Source organism: Felis catus, chromosome B3 (assembly GCF_018350175.1).
Source record: "Felis catus isolate Fca126 chromosome B3, F.catus_Fca126_mat1.0, whole genome shotgun sequence".
Classification (NCBI taxonomy): domain Eukaryota; kingdom Metazoa; phylum Chordata; class Mammalia; order Carnivora; family Felidae; genus Felis; species Felis catus.
In genome coordinates, this window is record NC_058373.1 from 25,634,961 (window position 1) to 25,650,076 (window position 15,116).

Consider the following 15,116-nt stretch of genomic DNA (forward strand, 5'->3'; position numbering starts at 1 on the left):
CTGACCCTCAAAAGGGAAACTGGCCCCTGAGACCTCCAGCCCTGCTCCAGCCACAACCTGGAAGCTGGCTGGCCTGAGAACAGCAGAAGCCTGGGGAATCAATACGTGAACCTAGCCCAGGGATTTGGATGCAACTCTGCCAGTCCTTGCCCCTTACTCGTATCATATCCCTGATCTTACTTCTTACTGTTGGGCTGATAGAGACTGCACCAACAAGCTATACATGGGACAAAAGATTCATGCTGGGTCTCACACACCTCCTCTGGATGGGAGGATTTTTAAGTGTTGCCTATATATTATGATAACCTGTCTCACCCTCACAACAGCCGCTTACCACTTTGCCCCCAGGATTGTTATATGACAATAAGGGTGTCAAGAACATTCAGCGCCTTCACCTCCCTCCACAAAGATTGCTAGAAGGGAAAAACACACACACACTGTCAGTCACCCGGTGCCCCAAGGACTAAGTATTGGACAGTAGAGATAACCCAAAATGTTAGGAACCCATGTCACAACAAGGGCCTCCAGAGAGGGAAGCACACTTGCTACACTTACCTTCCTCAATGGGGGATCTCTGATGGGGGAAGGGTGCAAGACAGGGTCCTTCAAAGGGTTATAAAGGATACCCAGGATAGGGTAATACAAGCCATACAGGCGACTACTCCCCCAGCAGCCTACCAGGGTTTGAACCTTTCAGCCTTCAATCAGATGCTTACCAATCCCCCACTCTGGCATTGGGCCAACACTACAAGTCCTCCATAAAATAGATAATCACACTCAAACCTGCTGGATGTGCTTGCCCCTCAGCCACTCCCAACTCTTTGACCTGGAAGCTCCTGAAAAATCTCAAAACCAACACCTCTGTCTTAATTGGACCACTGGCCACTGGGATCTGTCTCATAAATGCCAACAATCTAATCTGTACAGTCCCTGAAGCTATGAATGGCACTTCTCTATGTGGAAGAAATATAACTTTAAGATGAATACAACCCTATGTTCAACCTCTGGGGTGTTCTATCTGTGTTCTAATTTGGCCTACCAATGCTTAGAGGCAATTGGACTCAGATATGTTATTCCATCTTTCTCACCCAGAGATATCCATATACACTGAAGATCGGTTCCTAACAGCCTTTATCCCCAAGTCCTGGGCTAAAGGGGCAATCCTGCTACCCGTTCTGATAGGAGCAGGAATTGCAACAGAAATAGGAACTGGAATAGGGGGCATAGGTTCATCCATAGGACTGTACCATAGACTATCTCAAGAGCTAAATGAAGATGTGGAACAGGTGGCAGTTTCTCTGGTAACCTTATAAAGCCAAATAAACTCTCTGGCGGCAATGACCCTCCAAAATAGGTGAGCCCTTGACCTCCTCACTTCAGAAGAAGGAGAGACTTGCATTTTTCTGGGGGAGGAATGTAGCTGTAAGTCAGGAATACTTACAACTAAGGTTAAGGAACTCAATGAAAGAATTCAATGTAGACAACAAGAAAGTATCAATCAATGGAAAGGATGGGATCTCATGGATTGGGCATCCTGGCTTCCTGCCCTGACAGGGCCCTCTCTCCATAATTTTACTTGTATCCATCTGCCCCTATATACTGAATATTGTGGTACATTTTATTGAAAACAATGTTGCTCGCCAAACTACTGCACGTATCTTAGCCCTCCAAGAGTACCAACCTGTAAAACTGAAAGGTGATGCCTACTAAAAGTTTTTTTTAAAGACATCAAAGGGGGGGGGGGATGTTGGAGAAGTAAATAAAGTACACCAAAGATGGCTGATAGGACTAAAACAAGCTCTGGTCTCTAGCTTAGAGATCCCTCTTCTGGGATCTTCTTCCTTGGTGTGCTGCACGTGCAAAAACCCCCACAGATATGGAAGCTGACAACAATAAATTACCCTCCCCACTTACTCGTCACTCAGATCTTTGGAGAAATGGTCTCCTCTGAGCCCATGGGTGTTAAATAAATCTCCGATCACCAAGATCTCTGAGTGCCACTTGGTTTTTCCGTCAGCCTGGTTCTGTAACACTACAGAATGTGTATTTACTAAATTATCTGTATTTCCTAAATTTTGATGTTTTCTTTTCATTCTCTTTTTTCTTCTTTTAAATTAATATACTTTAATATTTAGAACAATTTTAGGTTTACAGGAATATTGAGTGATGATTCAGAGAATTCCAGTTTACCTTTCATATCTGTGGTACACATATAGAGTTTATATACTACTATTAACATCTGACATTAGTGTGACACATTTGTTACAATTGACCAATGTTGATATATTCTTAAGGTAAATAATTTGCATAAGGATTAACTCTTTGTGTTATACATTCTGTGGGTTTTGACAGATGTATAATGACAAGAATCCACTATTGCAGAGCCATACAAGATAGTTTTACTGTCATGAAAATCTTCTGTGCTCTGCCTATTCATATATCTCTTCCCCATAACCCATGGCAACTACTAAATTTCACCATCTTTGTAGTTTTGCCTTTTCAGAAAGACATATAATTGGGATCATATGTAGCCTTTTCAGATTGGCTTCTTTTACTTAATAATATATATTTAAGTTCTCTTCATGTCTTTTTGTGGTTTTACACCTCATTTGTTTTTATCCCATTTTATAGATGTACCACAGTTTATCCATTCACTTATTAAAGAATATCTTGATTGCTTGCAATTTGGGCAGTTATGAATGAAACTGCTAAAAATATCCATGTGCAGGTTTTTGTGTGAACATAAGTTTTCAACTCATTTGGGTAAATACCTAGGAGTGCAATTGCTGTATCATATGGTAAGCATATGTTTGACTTTGTAAGAAACCTCCAAACTGTCTTCCAAAGTAGCTGTACTATTTTGCATTCCCACCTGCACTGAATGAGAATTCTTGTTACTCCATATTTTTGCCAGCATTTGGTGTTGTCGGTGTTTTCAATTTCATAAATTCCAATATGTGTATAGTGTTATCTCTTTGTTGTTTTAATTTGCAATTATTTAATGACACATGATGTTGAGCATCTTTTCATGTGTTGACTTGCCATCTGTGTATCTTCTTTGGTGGGAGGTCTATTCAGATCTTTTATCCATTTTAAAAAATGGATTGTTTTCTTATTGTTGAGTTTTAAGAGTTTTTGTTATTTTGGAATCCAGCCCTTTATCAGATATGCATTTTGCATATCTGGTGTCTTATTTTTTAATAATACTTTTGCAACGCATAATTTTTAAAATTTTGATGAAGTCTAATTCACCAAATTTTTCTTAAAAAAATTTTAATGTTTATTTATTTTTGAGAGAGAGAGAGAGAGAGAGCAGGGGAGGAGCAGAGAGAGGGAGACACATAATCTGAAGCAGGCTTCAGGCTCTGAGCTGTCAGCACAGAGCTCAGTGTGGGGCTCGAACTCACAAACCACTAAATCATGACCTGAGCCAAAGTCAGATGCTTAACTGACTGAGCCATCCAGGTACTCCTAACTCATCAAATTTTTCCTCCATGTATCATGTTTTTGGTGTTCTATCTAAAAGTTCATCATCAAATCCAAGGTTTCCTAGATTTTCTCCTTTGTTACCTTCTAGTAGTTTAATAGTTTTGTATTTTACATGTAGGCCTATGATCCATTTTAAGTTAATTTTTGTGAAAGGTGTAAGATCTGTTTTTTTTTTTTTTAATGTGGATGTTAATTTGCTGAAAGATGTTTTTTTTCTCCATTTAATTGATTTTGTTCCTTTGTCAGGCCATATTTATGAGAGTCTTTAGGGGAGCTCTCTATTCTGTTTCATTGATGTATTTATCTATTGTTTCACTAAAACCATATTATCTTGATTACTGTAGCTTTATAGTAAGTCTTGAAGTTGTGTAGAATCAGTACTCCTTAAATATTGTATTGGCTTTTGTGGATCTTTTGCCTCTCTGTATAAACTTTAGAATCATCTTGTTGATACCCACAAAATAACTTGATATAATTTTTATTGTGATTACATTGAACTTACAGATCATGTTGGAAAGAGCTAACATCTTGACAAGATTGTCTTCTCATTCATACATGTAGAATATCTATTTATTTAACTTTTCTTTATTTCTTTATATTTTTGGTTTTTCTCATGGAGGTCTTGCACATATATTGATAGGTCTTATATAAATTTTGTTAGATTTATACCTATTTCTTTTGAGGGAGTACCAATGTAAATTGTATTGCATTTTAAATTTCAAATTCTAATTGTTCATTGCTGATATATAAGAAACAATAGATTTTTGTATATTAACCTCATATCCTACAACCTTGCTACAATCACTTGCTAGTTCTAGTTTTTCTGTTGATTCTGTTGATTATACAATCAATATAGGCAGTTATGTCATATGTAAACAAAGATGGTTTTATTTATTTATTTTTTTGCAATCCTTTTCTTGTCTTATTGCATTGTCTAGGTCTTCCAGTAGTCTATTGAACAGGAGAGTTGAGAAAGGACATATTTGCTTTGTTCCTGCCCTTAGCAAGAAAGCCTCTAGCTTCTGACCATTAAGTATGATATTAGCTGTAGGATTTTTTTTAGATAATTTTTATACCTTTGAGAAAGTTTCCCTCTATTCCTTAGTTTGCTGAGAATTTTCATCATGAATGTGTGTTGGATTTTATCTATGTCTATTCTGCATCTATTCACATAATCATATTATTTTTCATCTTTAACCTGTTGATGTGATGTATGATATTAATTTTTTTTTCAAATGGCATATCAGCCTTGCATATCTGGAATAAATTCCACTTGGTCATGATGTGTAATTCTTTTAAACATTGTTGAATCCAGTTTGCTAATATTTTGGTGACATTTTTGTTTTTCACTTTTATTTCAAAATATTACTTCCATTTTCTCTTCAGACTTCCTTTTAGCCTATGGGTTAACTTTAGCATTTTTTAATTTCCAAAATATTGGGATTTGTCAGATATCTTCTTTTACTGACTTCTAGTTTAAATTTTTAGGGGGTTAAAAATATACTTTGTGTGATTTCTATATTTATAAATTTGTTAACTTTTTTTGTTATGGTCTGGGATGTGCTATGCCTTGGTGAATGTTTCATGTATCACCTGACATTACTAGGTGGATTTTTTTATAATGTCAATTAGATCAGATTGATGGATAATGTTTCTGGTCATCTATATATAACCTTACTGATATTTTGTCTACTGTAGTTGTACATCCCTATACTTTTTTCAAATCTCATAGAATTTCTAGTCAACTGTGATGTCATTTCATATTTTCTCATTCTTTTTTTTTTGATAAAAATGTTTATTTTTGAGAGAGAGAAATGGGAGATGGGGGAGGGTGGGGGGCAGAGAATCAGATCCAAAGTGGACACTGTGCTGACAGCAGAGACCTGGTTCAGGGCTGGAACTCATGAACTTTGAGATCATGACATGAGAAATCAGATGCTCAGCTAACTGAGCCAGCCAGTTGCCCCACATATTTCTTCATTCTTAGAGGATAATACCAAAATATACCAATAGTTCTGGACTGACAGGTACCATGGACCCTGGGTCTCATGTTCTCTCTTGTCCAGCAAGAAAGCAGCCGGATGCAGGATTAAAAATGAGAGGGAGGTTGATGTCAGGGAGGAGACAAGAGCTCTAAGAGCCCTTACTCCGTTTTTATTAGGATCATAAGGCTTACAAGCATCATGGGCATGCACAGAGGGACAATGAAACAGTGAACATTAACTCATGGGCCTGGGGAAAAGGAGGTTTTGGAGATATGTGGTGTTAGGGGTTTGGGTCAATACAAAACAAGATTGTGGTGCTGGATGGAAGGTTGTTTACAGCAAACATGAGGCTCCACCTCCGTTTACCTAAACCGACCTAGGAGACAAGAAAGATAGAGCATGCTACCTCAGGGTCAACAAGGCACCTTTCTTTTGTTAATTAGCTCTGCTCTGGGCAACTTTGCCCTGCTGCCTCTATAGCCCTATTTACCTGTTTACCTAATTTGGTCCTTCCTTCCTGTGGAAGCAGCTTTGTGCTCTTGTACTGTGTTGGGGGGCATTTCTGCCCCAATACCTAACCTTGTTTGCCTCATCTTGGATGTTTTCACCCTGGCATTCCCTATTCCTATACCTTTGTCCTATACTGGGGACCTTTGTTCCACTTGTCCTATACTGGGGACCTTTGCCCCACTTGTCCTATACTGGGGGCTTTTACCCCGTTTACCTAAGCTTATTTACTTAATCTTGTTTACCCAAACTTGTGCATACATCCTACACCTTTCTAATTCTTTCTGCCTTGTTAACCCATCTGCTCAGACTCAGGGAATTCCTAAACTTATTCCCCACAGACAGGTTATTTTCCTTTTAGCATTTTACACTTTAAACATATTATTCCATTTATTTTCTTGTTTGTGTGATTTTTTATGAGAAGTTTATTTTCATTTTTATCCTGGTTCCCTTTTAGATTATGTGCAGTGTCTGTGTGTGTGTGTGTGTGTGTGTCTCCAGTGTTTTGGTATGTATCCTTAATTTTAGAAAATTTTCAATCATTATTTTTCAACTCTTTCACTGACCCAATCTCTCTTTTCTTACTGGAATTTCCAGCTACTAATATGCTATCTCACATATCTCTTGAACTCTCTGTTCTGTTTTTTGTTGGCTAATAGGTTTTAGTTTGTTTAGTTTTGGTTGCTCATTATTTGTTGTTTTGTTTTGTTTCTTTTACTCATTTTTTTCTCTTTGCCTTTAGTAATTTATTTGCACTCTCTCTGTTTACTGATTCTTTGCTCTACTGTGTTGAATGTGATTATAAGCCTATTGAAGATATTTTCCATATCTGTAGCTGTGTTTTTAAAATTCTTTTTCAGGGGCGCCTGGGTGGCGCAGTCGGTTAAGCGTCCGACTTCAGCCAGGTCACGATCTCGCGGTCCGTGAGTTGGAGCCCCGTGTCAGGCTCTGGGCTGATGGCTCAGACCCTGGAGCCTGTTTCCGATTCTGTGTGTCTCTCTCTCTCTGCCCCTCCCCCATTCATGCTCTGTCTCTCTCTGTCCCAAAAATAAATAAAAACGTTGAAAAAAAATTTTTTTTAAAAATTCTTTTTCATATCTTTTTATTCTCCTGAAGACCTCTTGGATCTTAAATGTTCTCTATTTTTTCATTAATAATAATTACTTTAAATTCCCTGATAGTCCCTACATCTGTGTCATGTATGGATTTGTTTCTGATTGCTTTGTCTTATCAGACTTTTTTCTTCTCTTTTTATTCTGCAAATTTTTATTGAATGTCAGACATTTTATAGGGTATTAGATATTGAGGTAAATAGTTTTCATGCCTGGAGATGAGCATGCGCTTTCTTCTGCTAAGCATTTAGTGTAAACTCTTTAAAAATGTGGTTAAAAAAAGCATATCATAAATTTTACCATCTTAACCATTTATACTGTACAGTGCAGTAGTGTTAACTATATTTACATTATTTTGAAACAGATCTCCAGAACTTTTTCATTGTGAAGAATTGAAACTCTGTTCCCATTAAACAAAAACTTCCCTTTACTCCCTATCCCCAATTTCTGGTAACCTCCATTCTGCTTTTTATACCTATGAATATTACTATTTTAGATACCTTATATAATGGAATCATACAGTATTTGTCCTTTTATGACTGGTTATTTCCCTTCACAGTGTCTTCGATGTTCATCTGATATTGTAGCATGTGATCAAGTTTCCTTCTTTTTTATTGTTGTATTGTATTTCATTGAATGAATATACCACATTTTCTTGATCCATTTATCTATTGACAGACATCTATGTTGTTTCCATCTCTTGGCTATAATAAATAATGTTTCTATGAACATAGGTGTGTAAATGTTTCTTCAAGATTCTGCTTTCAATTCTTTTGGATGCATACCCAGAAGTATAATTGAAGTGTATGAAATTTTGCATTAATTTAGTCAGAGGTTGGTCTGGGTTTGAAGTTTGTTATTACTACGATTACCCTCAGTGCACAAGAGGCCTCTGATTCAATTCCTTTAGAGATATGCTGTTTTTGTCTCACCATTTTGTCTCCCTTTGTGCTTCTCCCTAAAGAGAGTCTATCTCTTGTAGTTCTCCAGGTCATGCTCTGCTATTATTTTTATCCCACTGTTGTTAGAATGGTAGTGGGGATTGGAGGACACAACAGTTCTCTGAATAACTGTTTTGACCCACATAACTGTGGTTATGGTTGATTGACCATGGATTTTTTTTTAATTTAAATTATTTTTTCAACTTACATCCAAGTTAGTTAGCATATAGGGCAACAATGATTTCAGGAGTATATTCCTTAATGTCCGTTACCCATTTAGCTCATCCCTTCTCCCATGACCTCTCCAGTAACCTTCTGCTTGTTCTCCATATTTAAGAGTCTCTTATGTTTTGTTCCCCTTCCTGTTTTTATATTATTTTTGCTTCCCTTCCCTTCATCAGTTTTGTATCTGAAAGTCCTCATATGAGTGAAATCATATGATATTTGAATTGACCATGGATTTCTTAAAAATAAAACAGACTACCATGTTGATTAAAAATTTTCAAGGCAAAAAAAACTCTAAGCCTACTGGGCAGAAACCTGACACCAGTTGCCTTATGGAGTCTTATAGACTTTTCTTCTTAGTGATTGGACCTAAGGCCAGTTCACATAATTGAGGTTCTTTGATTGAGGAGTATGCTGGTTCATTTTGAGGATGGACCTGGCCACACAGCTCCAGGTATGTACTGTGTACCTTCTTCTAAGCCTTCCCCAGAAGGTCATGCTGAGTTATTTGCCAGTTTACTGGAGTTATTTGCCAAATTATTGCCTATTAAGGAAAGGAAAACATCCACATTCTAGCTCTAAGATCCCTGGAAAGCCACTACGATCCATCACTCGGAGTGTGTACCATATATAATATAAGTGAAATGTACTTGGCTTGAATTCAATTCATATTGGATCCTGTGGTAATGTGGACACACTTTGTAGTAATTTTCTAAGTCTTAGAATGTAACTAGGAATACTTATACTTAGTAACATGCGGAGTCTCCACATTGGCTTCCTGATTTATATAATGCTTACTTAGGTAGGAAAATCCAGATAGAGGAAAGCCCCTAGAAAGCTTGTTCTCTAAGTCACTTAACAAAGCAAAACCATATTCCTGGGGCAATATCAGAGATTAATGGCACTATACATCTTCTGAAAGATAAAGGGTGTGTGATTTTTAGTACATCTCATTTAGTTTTCTTTTATTATCAGTGCAAAAATTGGAAGGATCTTAGAAAATGACTAAGGTCTGTTGAATACTTACTCAGATAATGATATTGCTCAGGATAATATTTTAACTAGAGTAAATCCTTGTAGTACGTGGAACCTACTATGTAGCTAATGAATTAATATTCTAAATCTTACCAGCAAAGATAATTATTTCATGCAGTTTGCTTCACATGATAAGGACAACAATGCACCTTTTTGTTTGTTTGTTTTAACCCCTGGCTATATTTGCTTTCTTATTTTCTTTCAACATATTGTTTGGAGAGATCTTGATTATGTTAATGATCCATAGAACATCACACTAGTTCATTATAGTGAGTGATGTTATCATGCTAAATGGATCTTGAAAGTAGAATGTAATAAACAACGCTGGTGAGGTCCAAGAATAACCAAGGCTGAGAAATTAGTTGTCCAAAATTTTAAGAACCCGACAGGTCACTGAGATGTCCAGGGGCATGTGAAAAGAAGAGTGTAATATAAAAGCATTTAGAAAAGCAAAAATAGAGATTTCCCTGAAGAGTGCAAGAAAGTCAGACTTCAGAAGACTCAGCAAGTCAAATTATAGCACGCATTCAAATTGGAAAAACTTCTACAAAACTGTCAAGGTTAATGAGTTTACACTTAATCTGTTTATGATGAAGAAAGAGTGACTTTCTCACATGATTACCATATCCATAAAAGCATGGCATATCTTCAGATACATTCAGTTATTAGATATGAAGATTGAATTTATTTTTGTTAGAGAATCAGCAACTGGTAGGAAATTCTTATGGTTTTATTTATTCTGAGACCAGAACTATACACGTTATTTTTGGTTTATCTTAGGTAGAAAGTATTGCTTTTTTTAAACCTGTCTGTGGGATGTATACCCACAGGAGAATATGTCAGTTTTGCCCCAAATAGCACATATCAGGAGTTGTTGTGTCTATCCCTACTTTCCTAGGCTTGAAAAGTTTAGAGGATCTGGTGATCAAAAGACAGATGCTTCCTAGCAAAGGAAACAACAAAACTAAAAGGCAGCCTACAGAATGGGAGAATATATTTGCAAATGACATATCTGATAAAGGGTTAGTATCCAAAATCTATAAGTTACTTATCCATATCAACATCCCCAAAATAAGTAATCCAGTTAAGAAATGGGAAGAAGACATGAACAGGTATTTTTCCAAAGAAGACATACAGATGGCTAACAGATACAGGGAAATACAAATCAAAGCCATGATGAGATACCACCTTATACCTGTCAGAATGGCTAAAATCAACAACACAAGAAACAAGAGATGTTGGTAAGGATGCAGAGAAAGGGGAACCCTCTAACACTGTTGATGGGAATGCAAACTGATGCTGCTACTTTGGAAAACAGTATGGAGGTTGCTCAAAAAATTAAAAATAGAACTACCTTACGATCCAGTAATTGCACCATTAGGTATTTACCCAAAGGATACAAACATACAGCTTTGAAGGGATACATGTACCCCAATGTTTATAGCAGCATTATCAACAATAACAAAATTATGGAAAGAGCCCAAGTGTCCATTGACTAATGAATGCATAAAGAATATGTGATATATATACACACACACAATGAAATATTACTCAGTTATCAAAAAATAATGAAATACTTGTTTTTCATACAAACATAGAAATAACTGGATGTTGATACAGAAAAGTGGAGGATGATGCCGGTTTTCTGTTTTTGCTTTTCTAGGTCCACCTTCCACTTTCTGCATCCATCCATGTCCAGGATGTGCTGATTTATGGAGAGCTACTGTGGACACCCTCATCTTCTGGCTTCTTGATGGGCTGAAGAGAATGGGGAATGGGGAGAGAGTGCCATCATGGCACTAGACTTCTCCATACTGGGCTTCTGGGTTGGCAGTGGCTACTTCACTTTTCTGGGAGTTTATGTGCTGTGACTTTCTCTTAGAGCTACCGTTACTTTTATAAGATTTTGTGGTCCCTCTCCCCAGTGGCCCCTGCAGGCCTGTGGGAAATTTGGAGTTCTTACTGTTGCTGGACTTGAAGTGTGTCACCATTCTTTGTCATCTTCTATAACTCTGTTCATGTTGAGTGAATAGATGTTTCATTAAAGTTTCCTTCACTATGCCACTTGTTTCCTGTCAGAGACTGATGGTAACCATCACAATTGCAGGAAATACCAGGGTATACAAGTGATCAAATAAAAGTCACATAAGAAACATTTTCTTCTTCACTTTTATTCTCCACTGTATTCACTAAAGTTAGTTGAAATGACCTCAAATCAGAGCACAGAACTGAATAAATCAATAAAGTTGGGTGATCACTCCTAGAAGCTCTGTAGAACTCAGACATTGGACAATCACTGGACTAAATGAGCTTTACTATTCTTCTAATGCTCCCAGCACAGACTCTTACTGGTTCCCACCTAGCTTGAAGAATCGATTTTATGTTTTCCTACCAAATGTGTGTTATGTAATCACATATGAATATGGTTTTGGCTGTAAAGGGCTCTGGTATTTTTCAGAGAGATGGTCTGTCATTCACAAGTCAGAATGAAGAGGATACAGATCTGGAAGCAGACACAAGTCAGTTCAGAGATGCTAGTCAACAATGAATAATAAAAAAAACCAAAAACCTTAGAAATGAAGAGTAGAGTTGAGTGGTAATAGCTGTGCAAAGATGAAGGATTGATTAGACTGCTCAATATGGAATGGCGTAACAAGTGAACAGCTTCAAATAAGATAGGGTGGAGGAAGCTAGAAACCTTGACAAGGCTGACAAAGAAAAAACATAATTTATACTTTGTGAAACCATGAAGTAAATCTTATGTACTGTTGACCCTTGAACAACATGGATTTGAACTGCATAGTTTCAGTTATACACAATTAAAAGAATTTTTAATGTTCACTCATTTTTGAGAGACAGAGTGTGAGTGGAGAGGAGCAGAAAGAGAGGGAGACAGAATCTGAAGCAGGTTCCAGGCTCCGAGCTGGCAGCACAGAGCCCGATGCAGGGCTTGAACTCACTAGCCACAAGATCATGACCCGAGCTGAAGTCATATGCTTATATGACTGAGCCACCCACTTAAACACAATTTTTTAAAGATAAGTACTATATTGTAAATTTATTTTATCATGTTTTTCTTAATAACATTTTCTTTTCTCTAGCTTAGTTTGGTGTAAGAATACAGCATATAATACATGTAGCATATAGAATATGCATGGTTAATTGGCTGTTTATGTTATTGGTAAGACTTACAGTCAACAGTAGGTACTATTTAACTTTTTGAGGAGTCAAAAGGTATACACAGATTTTTTGACTATGTGGAGGGTCAGTGCTCCTAAGCCCCATGTTATTCAAGGGTCAACTGTAATTATAAGACTTTGTTTTTTTGATTTTTGGTTTACTATATGGCAAAATGTTTTTGGTATTTAGAACAGTACGATGTGTATAATAGGCTCTCAATGAATATTTGGTAAGAGGAAGAATATTATTTCTATTTAAAATTGTAGGACTGGGCTTAAAAACTCCTGTTGTAATTGGTGTAGATATGTCACATTAAAAAAGAAGTTAGTGAGTTTACACAAAGTAGCTGACTTCTGTTTATTATGGCAGGAAGGCCAAGGTGCAGAAAGAACTAAACCCTCTCACATGTGTGCCCAAACTCTTGCACAGCCATAAAAGCAACTACTAATAAATGCCCAGGCACATGAGTGAGGAGAGGAAGGGCAATGAGGAGAGGTCTTCCTCCCTTGGTAGCTCAAAGATGGATGACAAAGGAAAATGTTTTCCCTAGCTCTTCAAAAGATTATACTCAACTCTATTTCTTCTTCCATTGTGCTTTGGCATTATTATTCTCATCACCCCGGTCAGTATAGTTGTTAAGCAGAGAGCCAAGAAAAGATTATTGCATTGAACAAAGCTATTGTCCTTCACCCCAGAAACCTACAAGGTGACAGAAATTCCCTCATTTTGCATTCTGTCTGTATATGTTTTATTTCATTTATAGTAGCTGTCCATGAATTATTTCATGAGTGCTGCATGAGCTGCTCGTGAACTAGAGCCCAGCTGTTGCTCTCCTATTCCAGGGAGAGCTAGGTTATTAACCACACTATGGGTTGTGAGATAATGCATAGAGCCCATATCCTCTCAGTGTGGTCACCAAGTGCCTGCCATGCTCCTCTACCTTCTCAGTGGTTAGACTCCTGCAAAGATGATTGAGGACAGAAGAAAGTAGGTAAGCTAAACACATTACTTGTGGGCATAAAATGTATTTTGCATATTATTAGCAAAAATGCATTTAACTTGAAAAATTCTCTGAAATAGATCTCTAGATTTAAGATATTTCTTGGGAGGTGCCTTGGGAGGTAGCCTGGGAGGTGCAGTTCTATCTGAATCTCAGAATATTGCATGCTTACATCTGTTCTCGGAAAACTAGTAAAAACATCGTCCTTCATCTCATGTAAAGTGCTTTAAAGGAAAATCATCTTAACTAATTAAACAGATAACTTTATCTCTTATTTTTTAGTATTTGGTAACCATGGAAGTACATCTTGATTTTTGTAGGATATTGTTTCTAAGATAATTCCTTAAGGTTATTTAGATGTAGCACATTCTGCAGACTACAGTTTTGTGCAAAAGCACTTTTAAGGAATCTATATTTAAATATTTTAAATCTTTAATAAATGCTCAGATGCAAGAACTATATAGGACCAAAGTCTAGGAATTAGAAAGGCAGCATTAAAAACTCTGTTGTACATATGTCTCTTCTGAGCTTGCAAAGTTCTCAATGTTGACACTATAGTAGAATCTCCTGGATGAGGTGTTTTAGGTTTTGTTGTTGTTGTTGTTGTTGTTGTTTGTTTTTTGTTTTTAAATTAACTATTGATGTCTGGGCCCTGACTTAGAATGCCTCAAGTGGGGATGGGAATCCATGTATATTTTCTAAAAGCTCCCCAGTTGATTCTAATGTGTACCCATGGGATAGTACTCGACTTTTACTCAATGAAATGAATCAAGAGATTAAATTAAGCTTTAAAACCCCAAAGCCCTTGAATATTTTCACAAGAATTCCGTGGTCATAATTTCTTAAATTAGTGTATAGAGGGAGATCAGGAACTAGGCATTCTCTGACAAGTAACTACCTTCCACAGAGAAGATAAGGTTGTCAATAGCTGCAAGGTGATGAAGTGAAGGAGAGGGGTATCATGCCACACCGAATGAGGCCTTATATCTGGGTTCATCTGAATTCCTCTGCTCTAAGCAGAATGTCATTCTGAAAATAGCACAATCAAATGAGATACCTTGAGAGAGAGAGAGAAAAAAAAAAGACTGAACTGCTTCCTCAGCACGTCTCCTTTCCTGGTACATTTATTGGTTTCTATTATCTACTATAAATCAAATTTGATTTAAAACTATGTTCTGCTTGTATCAGGATTTTTCAGTTACCCTATGGGAATTCCTTAACATGATTTTATTTAAAAAGTTAAGACTTCAGAAAGTGTATTTCTGGGAATATACAGCAATTATTTTTGCTCTTCTTGTCTATACGTTTATATAAAACATTTTTAAATTCAAAAATCCATGAAACTGCCATTAACTATAACAACAGAAATATCAGCAAGTGCAGTGACTTGATGAGACTCAACTAAAACTGTCTTTCTATCTATAAGCTGTCAAGTAACAGGACTGACAATGTTCATAACAGGAGCATCCACATACATCACCAGGCTTGTGCGCTTGTGCTTTGACTCTCAACCTTGTCAAAAGATACTCTAAAAAGAATGATCAGTCAGATTCACCTCTAAAAGGAAGAGAATTTACAGCATTCATCATATCCAGAAAAAAGTACAAAACAGCCCAACCAGCACCTTATGTGCTCTATCCTA

At 36.9% G+C, this 15,116-nt stretch overlaps 1 long non-coding RNA gene across 3 annotated transcripts in view; it reads left to right on the forward strand.

Annotated features, from left to right (window-relative positions):
- Positions 1-11,449, forward strand: part of LOC102899278 — a 49,525-nt gene extending 38,076 nt beyond the window's left edge. For all 3 annotated transcript variants that reach the window (XR_006598982.1, XR_006598983.1, XR_002158169.3), the window contains one exon: positions 10,958-11,449. This is a non-coding gene — a long non-coding RNA (uncharacterized LOC102899278). The remainder of the gene's footprint in view (positions 1-10,957) is intronic.
- The last annotated feature ends 3,667 nt before the right edge of the window (positions 11,450-15,116 follow it).